The sequence below is a fragment of the Erithacus rubecula genome (genome assembly GCF_903797595.1).
Source record: "Erithacus rubecula genome assembly, chromosome: 24".
Lineage (NCBI taxonomy): Eukaryota > Metazoa > Chordata > Aves > Passeriformes > Muscicapidae > Erithacus > Erithacus rubecula.
In genome coordinates this window covers 5,195,571-5,206,865 of record NC_136676.1, presented here as the reverse complement: position 1 = coordinate 5,206,865, position 11,295 = coordinate 5,195,571, and the positions used below count along the sequence as shown (strand labels likewise).

At 38.7% G+C, this 11,295-nt stretch overlaps 1 long non-coding RNA gene across 1 annotated transcript; it reads left to right on the top strand.

Annotated features, from left to right (window-relative positions):
* Window positions 1–3,627: 3,627 nt before the first annotated feature.
* LOC306812164 lies at window positions 3,628–4,385 on the top strand. The gene is made up of 3 exons (XR_013776810.1): window positions 3,628–3,750; window positions 3,859–3,918; window positions 4,245–4,385. It is a non-coding gene; the product is annotated as an uncharacterized lncRNA (long non-coding RNA).
* Window positions 4,386–11,295: the final 6,910 nt, after the last annotated feature.

Below are 11,295 nucleotides of genomic sequence, written 5' to 3'. Positions count from 1 at the left end.
TCCATCTCTGATGTCTGTGATTACATAATTCCATCTTGATATGGGACCAGAGGAGTTGACAGTTACGTCTGTAGTTTCTTTTAAAAAGTTATTGACTCTGCCCATGCAACAGATCAAAAATTTAAGAGGAAAACATCACATGAGTATTAGGGATTGAGGGTGTGTATCAAATTTGAGTTAATAATACTTCTTAAAAGCCATAAATGGGAATGAAGATGCAAAGAAAGCAAAGATTGGTCTTGGTTTAAGATATGACCAGATGATATTAAGCAGAAAGATGCTTATTGTGTTCAGTTTAGCACTGCTACAAAGCCATGAATAACAGGTTAGAAATTTTGTGTTTTCTTCAACATATAAAAGAAAATGTCTCTTTCCAAAGCAGAACTCATGTCCAACATTTCAGAACTTTTCTGCTCCTGCAGGTGTCCTTGTGCAACGTATTTTCTAAAGCATTTTTAAAATGAAAAATAATAAAAGCTCTAATGTGCTTTCTTGGCTATGGAAATCAGAGCAGTTATGAAAAGCAATAAAGCAGCCTTTCTCCTTTAGCTGCCAACAACTCCAGAAACATGTTTGCTGGAACTCTGACCCCTTACATAGAAAACATTAAAACAACTGCAACTTGATACAATTAACTGGTATTAGATTCAAAGTTTGTGAGGCCAACTGGCTTTTATGATATATTTCTTGGTACTTACATACTAATGGAAGAACTCCAAACTTTTGAAAAATATATTCCAGATAGGCTGACTGTTAAGTTATTTTTTTAAAAGCAAATGCTTTAGCAACTGCTCATCCTGTCTGCAAAGAAGGAAAAGCAGAGACACAGAATTCCTCCTGCTGTACATCCAAGGAGCTTTTCTGTTTTATTCAACTCCCCTCAGAATCCATTAACAATGGCAATATTTGAGGTGTTATGGATAAAGCTTTCACTGCACTTCTCAGAATATCAGGGTTGTAACATTTCCCAATCCTTCCCTTCATTCTCTGGCTTAATATTAAAGGAGGTAAATAAATCTCATTCTAGATCACAGAATGGTTTGGGTTGGAAGGAGCCTGAAGTGTCATCTCATTCCACCCCTGCCATGGCAGGGACACCTTCCATTATCCCAGGTTGTTCCAAGCCCTGTCCAGCCTGGCCTTGGGCACTGCCAGGGATCCAGGGGCAGCCACAGCTGCTCTGGGCACCCTGTGCCAGGACCTCTCTGCCCTCACAGCCAGGAATTCCTTCCCAAAACTCAATCTAAACCTCCCCTCTGTCAGTGTGAGACCATTCCCCCTCACCCTGTCACCACATGCTCTTGAGGATCAATCAGTCAATCAATCAATCAATCAATCAATCAATCAATCAATCAATCCATCCATCAGAAAGGTTCCAGCTGTGGCCTTTCTCTGTGATCTCTCCTGTGTGACTGGACAAGGGTGACATGGTCAGAGTGGCAACTGTGGCAGGATGAAGTCACAGAAATGGAGACAGTCCCAGAACTGTAACTCCTCTAAATTCCTTCCACCTGTGTGAGGAAACAAGAAATTGTGCAACAGCTCTGAAAGAAATATCTTGAAGATATTGCATAGAAAAAAGAAAATCCTGCAGTACACATCAATCAGTCTGCAACCCTGAAACCTCTTCCAATGCACATCTTTAAGGAGACTTTAAAAGCTGCAGCTTTTGGTGCTGGTTCTGAATTCTGAACAGAAAAGGCATTTCTTATGGACCTGTGAATCTGTGGGATGCCAAATGAAACAATCCAACATCTCCTGAAACTCAGCTTTTCCTGCCTGTGTTACGTGGTTCTTTGCTTCTCTCTAAAAGGAGCAGAACACAGGGGATTTACTGTGCCCCTTATGGAAAATACCTGCCAGCTGCTCTATTTTGGGTGTGATTTATTCAGAGGAAAGTCCTGTTAAATATTTGTACATCATGTACAGGATAGAACTTGACCTACCATATATTCTGTGTATCCTGGAGAGAAAATCATAAGTTCAGATTGTTTGTTCTCTGGTATTTTTGCAGACAACAGTAATTTAACTTTTTTATCTGTTTCTAATTGCAGGGTTGTTGTTTCTTTGCCTGTGTGTTTGCCGATTTATTTGTGGGCTTTTAAAAAGAGTCTTAAAGAAACAGAGAAGAAATGAGGATGCTCATGATCAGATAGAAACATTCCAAACCTTGAGAGAAGTAAAACTGAATGGAATTAATGAACAAATTACTCCAGCTCTTTGAGTAATCAATTCCAATCGCTATTAATAATATAACTTTTCCTTCAAAGAATTACTTTCACCTTATAAAGTTAAAGCTTGAAACCTCCTTAATCTTTAATAGAGCCTGCAACAATTACTACAGGCAGAGAGGACCCACAAATTGGAAGCCCCATGTGATTCTCTCCTTCTCCAACCAACTCTTCTGATGATCATAAATAACAGTAAAATTACCATAAAAATTAATAGTACTACAGTTAAAGAAAATCATTATGTAAAGGTTTATGAATTTTGCAGCCATTAATAGATATAAGTTAATGAGCCATAGGCCTTCCAGAATATGATATCAGATATTTTTCCACCAATGAAACTTTCAGAGTTCCAAATCCTTCAGAGGTCACCAACTTCAAAAATGGAACAGAAAGTTACTGTTTAACACTAATGTGAGTAAAAATGGAACAGAAGTATTAGGGCAAGTATCATCCATGGCAATTTGAAGAGTCTAAAAGAACAAGGTCAGGAAATCTACTGTGTCAACAGCTTGGAATGAAGAAAGACAAAACTAAAATATCCAAGATGAATAAGTTGCATTTTGAACACTCTGTGCATTTTAAATTCACTTGTACACATCATCATTTTATTGTTGAAAAACTCTTGGCCATTAAAAGATCTTGATTGTAGAAGGCAAAGCCTCAAGACTGTTCTATAATGAGTATGAGACTGTATAAGAATAGCATTTAAAAAAATTATAAATCAATTTGAGATTCACCATTAAATGCAAGTGGTAAGAATCATGTACAAGTAAATATAAAATGGTTCATATGTCCTACTTATTACACTTTGTATTACAATTACAAAACAATCAAATACCACATTTTAAACATACTTACACATTCAAATTTTGCATGTGCATTTTTTATGGTAAAACACAAAAGACAAAAGATAAAAATGGCTTCACTTTAAAGTGAGGGAAAAAAATCCTAACCCACCAAAAAACCCACCCCACAGGTCCCAAGAGTCAAGTTAAAGATTCAGAAGTCACAGCTAGGAGGGAAAAGGAAGATAAATAATTTAGCACTAAGCATAACTAAAGCCTGTCAGTCTGCCAGCTTTAAGAGAAATAAAAAGGTTTACAAGGATCCTGAGAGTTTTTACAGAGCCTCTGGGGGTTTGAAAAAATAAATCCAGAACAAGAAAAGAGTTTTGAAGTATTCTGCATAAACAGATTTTAAAGACACTGATTAGACTGTGAGAATAATAGTGGGGAAAGATTCCTTTAGCTGGGAAAAAGGCAGTTCCCTGGGGTTTGCTCTCCTGTGCCATCACCAGCTGCTCCATCCATGGATTCTCCAGGAGCTTCCAGGAGACCAAACACTCCAGCATCACAAACAGCAGGGATGAGCCCAGGTGTGGCAGCAAAGGCCCAGGCACAGCTACTCCTGTGCAGTGAAAGAGCTCAAACTGCAGCTCTGAGTGTCCCTGAGCTGAGCCATTCCTGGCTTTTGGAGTGGCCATGGCACAACCAAGGCAGTGAAGGAAAGAAAAATCTCAGTAAGCTTTAGCCCTGCTCTTTTATAGAGGTGGCAGTGCAGGGGATGAAAGGGGAAATTTCACATCATTCCCTCCTACTTTAATTTTTTCTTCCATTTTTTCCCCCAGGAAGAATCTCTAGCGAGGTCCCTCGAATTGCAGAAACCCAGGAGTTAAACTGCAAAACCTGTATGTAAAAATGTGAATTCCTTACCATGCTCAGTTTTACTCCAAACTGAGATGTAACCTTGTGCTTCACTGCTCAGACAATGTTAGCTGTAGGAGAATCACGGGAAGGAACCAAGTTCATTTAAGACATAAAGCAACTTTGAATTGCATTGATTACAGTGATCAGTCTATCACTTTAATGTCATCTCAGCTGACATTTATTAAAAAGACATACATGTGACAACCCATTGATCCTTAACACTGCAGCTGAGATAAAAAGTCTATTTGCAAAGGAAAATTACTTCTTTAATTAGAAATGGAGTATCATTTTCTCTTTTCTTTGTTAGGACCTCAGCAGCCACGGATCCCATACAGCAGAGGAGTGGCTGCAGAACCTGGAATCTTCTTGGACTTCAGAATCTTCATAGTTAATAATTTAGAATTGTGCAACTGAGCCCTGGAGATGGGAAAGAAAGGAATTTATTCCACCTGTGTGTGGGGACTCCAACTCAGTGTTGCTTGGGAAGGGTCTGAGATGGAGTAAGGCAGCAAACAAAATATTCCAGAGTTCCTTCAAGGTTTCAATGAGTTAACTGTGGTTAGACATTACACCTCTCCTAATGACCATTATTTGATTGAAAACAACCCAGCAAATACTGCCAAGGAATATGCTGCAGAAATGACTGAATACTGCAAGTCATTAATGTATATACAAAAAATTTATCTCAGTCTACCAGATAAAATAATAAAAGTGTCTGATACACTGTGAATGAAATGCTGCTCTAGAAATTCCAGGAGCATTCCTTGTTGGTGAACAGAATCCTGAAGCCAAGTTATTTAGTCTGTGGACCTATAAAATCCTATTTTTAACATTGTTTTCTCTTTGTAGAAATCCAAAATTACATATTTGGAAAATGTTACATTTTATACAGTGTTGGTTGTAGTTCTAGGGTTGATCAGTCTGACTCTCTTTAAAGAATTGTCTTATTTCTATAAATTATATTAATAATTTCCTATCTCTCAGAAATGCAGGGGCACTCCCACATTCTACCAATGTAGGTTCCATTCCTTCCACTCTTCTGCCAGTTGTATTTTATACTCTACTTGAAAAGCCTGTAATTCAACAGATCTGGGTTTAATTTTTGTAAGTTTACAGCATGAAAATCACAAGCTAATATTGAGGTGTACTGGACAAGTAAATCTCCACATTCTTGTGTTTGTAGACTTTTTATATCAAATGACATTAATTCTGGATAAACAACTCATATTGCATTTTCGCCAGTAATTAAAATCAGAAAAAAAATCAATGCTCTGCTTATGTCTTAGCTGAACACAGAGTCTATATGTCTGGCAGAAAATGTCCAGACTGAATGATTATTTACAACAAAAGTCTTCAGATTCTTCAGATTCTTTTGTACAGTATGTAACCTTTCAGATTTACTTAAATTGCTGCCTACAAATAAACTGACAATAACTTCTCATCTACTCATAAAAATAACTTAATTGGATTGCTATTAGATATTTAATTGGCTTCACAATGTTGGTACAGTGTCTGCCTCTAAAACTTCAGATAATATTGCCTTAATTCATCTGAGTAAACTATCAATTCCCTTACAACAATAGACAAAAATCTGCATTCATCTTTTAACTTTCCCCCGGGCGCAGATTAAAACTGTCAGGTGGCAGATCTTTATTTTGCTATAAGCTTTCCAAATAGTTTAGAATTATGGAAAACTATCAGTTCAGGAGAGTGGAATGATTTGAGTCAAACGATTTTTATATCCTTGGTTTACAAAAAATAAATGATTCCTGGAAGCCTAGGACCATACAACAGAACAAGAGGCACCAAGAGCCTCAGTGCTCTAAACACAGGACACAGTTGTGTACAGAAGGAATGTGTAAAGTTGTGTACAGAAAGAATGACTTACATGAAAAAATTAATGGGTGGAATTCATACCTGCTCCAATTCCAGAGCCTTGTGTGGGATGATGCTAATATAATCTAATAATATCAGGATCAAAGATGAGTGGAATAAAATTCCAATTTTAGATGCTCTTTATCTGCAGGTGTGAATGTATAATGAATTCTCACCACTGGCTCCTATTATAAATCCAATGATTTTGTACTCTGTGACAGCAGTTTCTACAATTTTCTTTTGGCACAACCTGCTTGGAAGATACGACAAACCCGCGGGGTGCCAAAACGCTTCTCTAAATGATCTACTTTGCAAGACAGCTTCCAAGTGTGACCCTGATGAATCTTATCAAACTCTTGGAATAGAATAAACATGAAGGAAAGAACCCACGTATCATTTACTTAAGTGGGTATTTCATTGGGTTTTTTTTTTCTTTTTACATCCTACTGCACAGCCATGCCAAAGGATTTATCCCAGCATTTGGAGCATTTTAAACCCAGGTTAAATAGAAAACCATTACTGGGTGGGATAGAATTGCACTGTGGCTATTTTTGAATCTTGCTGCCTCAGACAAGTGCAATGAATCAGTTGATGTCACCTCAATTACCGTGTTAGCTCTAATCAAGGAACTGCTCTTCCCATCCATTCTGTGTAGGGAACTCTCTGAATTAGGTGGCAGATTTTCCAGGGGACAAAGCCACCCTCTGGCAGATTACAAAGGTCAGGATTTGACAAAATAAGGCTGGATGACTCTTTTTTTTTGACTGAATATCAGATAATTTTAGTGCTACAGGAGGTATTTCATTGCCATTCATAGTGACGGTTCAGTGTTTAATTGGGGAGAAGCATTTATGTGCAAAAGCTACACAAACATGGAGAGGGGATCACTGCACATCTGCCAAAATCCTGCTTGGAATTAAGGTAGATTTCAGTTTGAAACACAAATTTCCAAAGGCTTCTCATTTTTTTCACCTTAGCATGTCATGCCTTGCTGCAAACACCAAGAACTGGACAGTGAGGAGCAGCAGAATGCACTGACAGCGTTCCCTGTACACAGGTACAGGGAAAAGTGAGCATGCAGAGAGTGAACTGGGGTTGTTCCCTCCTCCACTATTGGTGTAGGAACCCTTCCATGTGCTGTGTTCTATTTATTATTTCTGCATTGCATCAGGGGGGAAATATTCACACTGAGCCACGGGGATTAAAGACTGAAGCTCTAGAGAAGTCGGATCACATCCGTCATATCCAGCTGTTTTCAATTCCAACACCTCACACCTGCTTTTATTTATTATTCCTGGGCTAGACAAGACAGGGCTCATTTTTCAGTCTTTACAAGCTTTCCTAGAAAAGACACAAATCAATCTATTCCTTCCCCTTTTTGCCTCTGCAAGAGAACATTACAGCAAACTCCTGACACTGTGCAGACCTGACCTACAGGAGCCTCTCACATCCTGAGGCTGGACAGCTCCCTCTCTTCTCCCAGCATGGGGACAGTGGCCCAAAATGGAACAGAAACAGCATCAGCTCCAAAAATCTGTGTCAGCACAGGCTCTTAACCCCACTTACTCCCACAGATTTCAACAGCCTTGTCTTCATCTTGCATTGGAGATGGACTCAAGAGGTTTGGGTGGTGGTGGATGAACAAACTGATTCATGGAATACTTTAAATAATGGGTTCTCCACTTTTACTCATTTTCAGCTTCCATTCCAGGAGCCTGATCTGGATCACTTTCCAGTTCTTTATGTGGAGATCACACTGCCTGAGCATTTGATTGATTGTCCTTTTTATCAAGTACTTTTTCCAGAGGGGGGACTCACAAGTCATTCCTTTTGCAACCCTCTCTCACGTCACAGGTTAGTCTTACATTAGGATCTTTATAATGAACTGTTCAAGAATAATAATCTAGACACATTTAAAATGCAAGCCAAATGTCCCAGGCCTCCTTGTCCTAACTGCACAAACACTTCCACAAGTGCAGTTGTTCCTCTCACACATCTGGCACACCAGGTTATTATTTGATGCAGCAAACTTGTCTTGATTGCCACTCATCCACCTCATTTTTTGAATCAGCCAAATACATAGAAAACCTTCCCACACTATACCCTTAAGTTCTTAAAAAAACTGAAATTCTTGCATGAAACTTAGCACTGAAACACAAAGTATTATCTTCTGTAATGAAATGTGTTAGGAGATGCTGAATACATTTGCTTTAAAAGGCAACTCTGCCATTAAAAAATCAAAGATACTCCATAACAAGAAGAACTGTCAGCCTGAATTGAAAACCAATCTGATTCCCTAACATTTGAAAGCTGTAATAAAACATACCTATAGCTGCCATAACACTGATGTGCTGTAAATCTACCCAGTTTTGGGAAGAGCAAGGCACACTTACCAGACAGACATCAAGGCAATTGCCCATGATACAATGTTAAAAAAAAATAGCTTGTACGTTTTGCAGTAGCATCAAGTCTCTATTCAAGTGTAAAAAAATTAATTGACTCCATCTGTATTGGCCTAATGACTGATTAAATGACTAATCACGGAAGTCTTAATTAAAATCATTTTTCTGTACAGAAGAGGATGGAGGGAGGAAGGCAATCATTAATGTGTTCTAATGTATGTCAGATTCCATTTGTGCCTTTTCCTAACAGCCACCAAATGAGTAATTACACACAAGGTCATTCTGTAAACTTTGTGCTCACAGCACTGATTGGATCTGGGTTCTGCACGGGGCTGCTTCTTCCCCATCACAGAGCAGGTAATTAATAGTGCTCAGCATAAATAATAAAGGAAGCTGACATTTCCTCTTCCATCACCAGCCAGCCCAGGTTCACACCAAACTTCCCTCCACTGCTGGTGAAGTCCCACACCTCACACACTCCATCAGAATTCAATATTCTCCATGCACTGACAGGGATCCCCATCACACAGGCAAATTCCAGGAATTTTTCCTGCATGAATAAAATGACCAGGCAATTAAAAGAATTCTTTTCAAGTAAAGCAGGATGGCAGTAGGGAACTTATTTTAAGTTTTATTTGCCAGCCACCTGACAACCTGATGCATAGTGACCTTTGCTATGGAAAAATAACAAGCTGCTTCCACCTCAACAGCTGAGAAGAATCTATTTAAAACAGCGTATTAAAATGTGTCATGGAATAAAAAAGTGCATCTTGAGACTGGATAAACCAACTTTCCACTGGCATGTAACCCTTACACAGCACCCACACTTTTTCATGAAGCACTGCATATAAAACATTAAAGTCCAAAGTACAAATTGTAACACAAAATATTTTGTCTACTGAATGCTGTCCTGAAATTCTAGAAATTGTTATTTGCAGCCACAGCAAATCTGCACATCATCAGCTGCAACAGTTTTCCATATCCCAGATGACAATACATTATCACGTATAAAATAAAGGGTTTTATAAAATGAAAATCAAATGTTTCAATGGGGAAAAAGAGAAGTTTGTACAGCCCTGTCACTTTTATTAACAAATATCCAATTCTACAACTTTATTTTTCTTCAAAATACTAAATTCAAACGTGCAGCACTGATGTGAGCTGCAGATGCAGAATTAGGGGCCAAGTAAGTTCCAGTTCTAAAATAACTGAACCAGCATTTAGTACTGACTGTTCAATTACTGTTTTTCCTAACCAGAAGGATTCTGACCCACAATCCTGATGAGGAAGATCTCTGCAGAGCCACTGGAAATGAACATCCTCCTGTGAACACACAATGAGCTGCTTTAGAGTGCCCAGCTGACTAAAAATAGGGCTCAGAATATGAAGGGAGAAGCTAAAGGCACAAAAAATATGAAAAGAATCTTAAATCATTACATGACTCCATAATGTCCAATTACACTTCCAGCATGATTAAGCACTACCCTGTCTAAACCATTCAAAATCATTGAAGTCACAGAACAATGTAAGTAAAGCTACATCAAGCAGCTTCATCCAGATTTCAAGAAAATACGATTTTCAACTGCTCTGAATTAATTATAACACAATCTTGACCCTACTTACCACATAACAGAAGAAAACAAAAATATGTGACAACAACTCTCTGCTTGCAATAACTGTCAGTGTCACATATGAAAGAAGTTCATTTTACTAATAAAGGAAATAGAATTGAGTGATAGATTTAAAATTAAATTCAGCTATTCTATAAATGTCAATCAGAGTTTTAAGGTGGCTCTCAAGGCTTAAAATCAGCACTGAGACTCAAACGTGCCACTCTCTGGGCTTCTAGGGAATTAATGAAGCTCAGTTTCATCTTCCTTTGAAGACACATACATTTAAAACAACCACAAAATCCATCAGCAGCACACCAGAACACTCCAAAATAAACAACATACAGATGGCACAGTAAATCTTTCAAAACCTGAAGATATTTTTATGGAATAATTCAACACAATCTGCACTTCTCTGCTAATGCAAATGAAAACTTGCACAACTACCTAAATTACAGGGTGGTGTGCCATTCTTAATCTTCTCAGAAATGTAGGAGTTCCTGTTTCAATCATTTCTATTGTTTGAAATGCACCCAGTGATAATGGAGTGGCTGCCACTGCAGGCAGAGAGCGACTTCTGGGTGAAGCAAATTAAAAGCTCAGCTCTTGCTGCTGGTTGGAAGGGATCAGTAGAGAGGGGGAGGATTGAGGGGAGAGAGAGCTGAGACTGCCCTGTCCAAAATTCAGCACTGTGCTTTTTCTGCATTCATTATTTAGGTTACTCCTGCTCCTTAATGGTGTAAAATATTTAAAAAGTCAAGCATTTCAAGTGTTTCATTTCAGGGAGCTCTCAGGTAGATCCCCTCAGCACACAAGGACAGACCCTTCCCATCACAGTGTGAAAGCTGGATGAACAACACCCTTTGTACTTCTTTTCATTTCTTTAAGAATTAAAAAGTACTAAGAAATCTTATGGCCAAAGACAGACCACAGAGGATGATAGTGTCTTGTGAAGGCACCTCCAGCTATTCTACATCTATAAATCTGGGAATTTGCAACTCTTCAGGCCATGTAATTGGATAAGGCAAATGGGTTCAGACTTAAGGGTGTGAATGCATCCAAGTGATGCCATTTAAGGAAAAAATTCCCAACACTCTACACTCAATTGCCTGGTCAGACTGCAAAAATGAGATATACAATTGCTGCATAATGTAAATGAAGTTTTTTTGAATGTACTTTAGATAGTTAATGGAATCATGGAATCCCAGAAGGATTTGGGTTGGAGGGACCTTAAAGCCCATCCAGTTCCATCCCCTGCCATGGGTAGAGATTCCTTCCACTATTACAGATTCCACACATTGCTTTCCATGATTTGCCAGTGCACATTGTCCCTTCTCTTGTGACCTAAGCATGACTTCTCATACTGGTTGAAGGTGAGAAAACATCTTGTCTGCAACAGAGAAACTACTGCACCTCAGTGACCCAGCCTGACCAGACACTGGGACCACTGCTCCTGGCAGCCAGTCCTGTT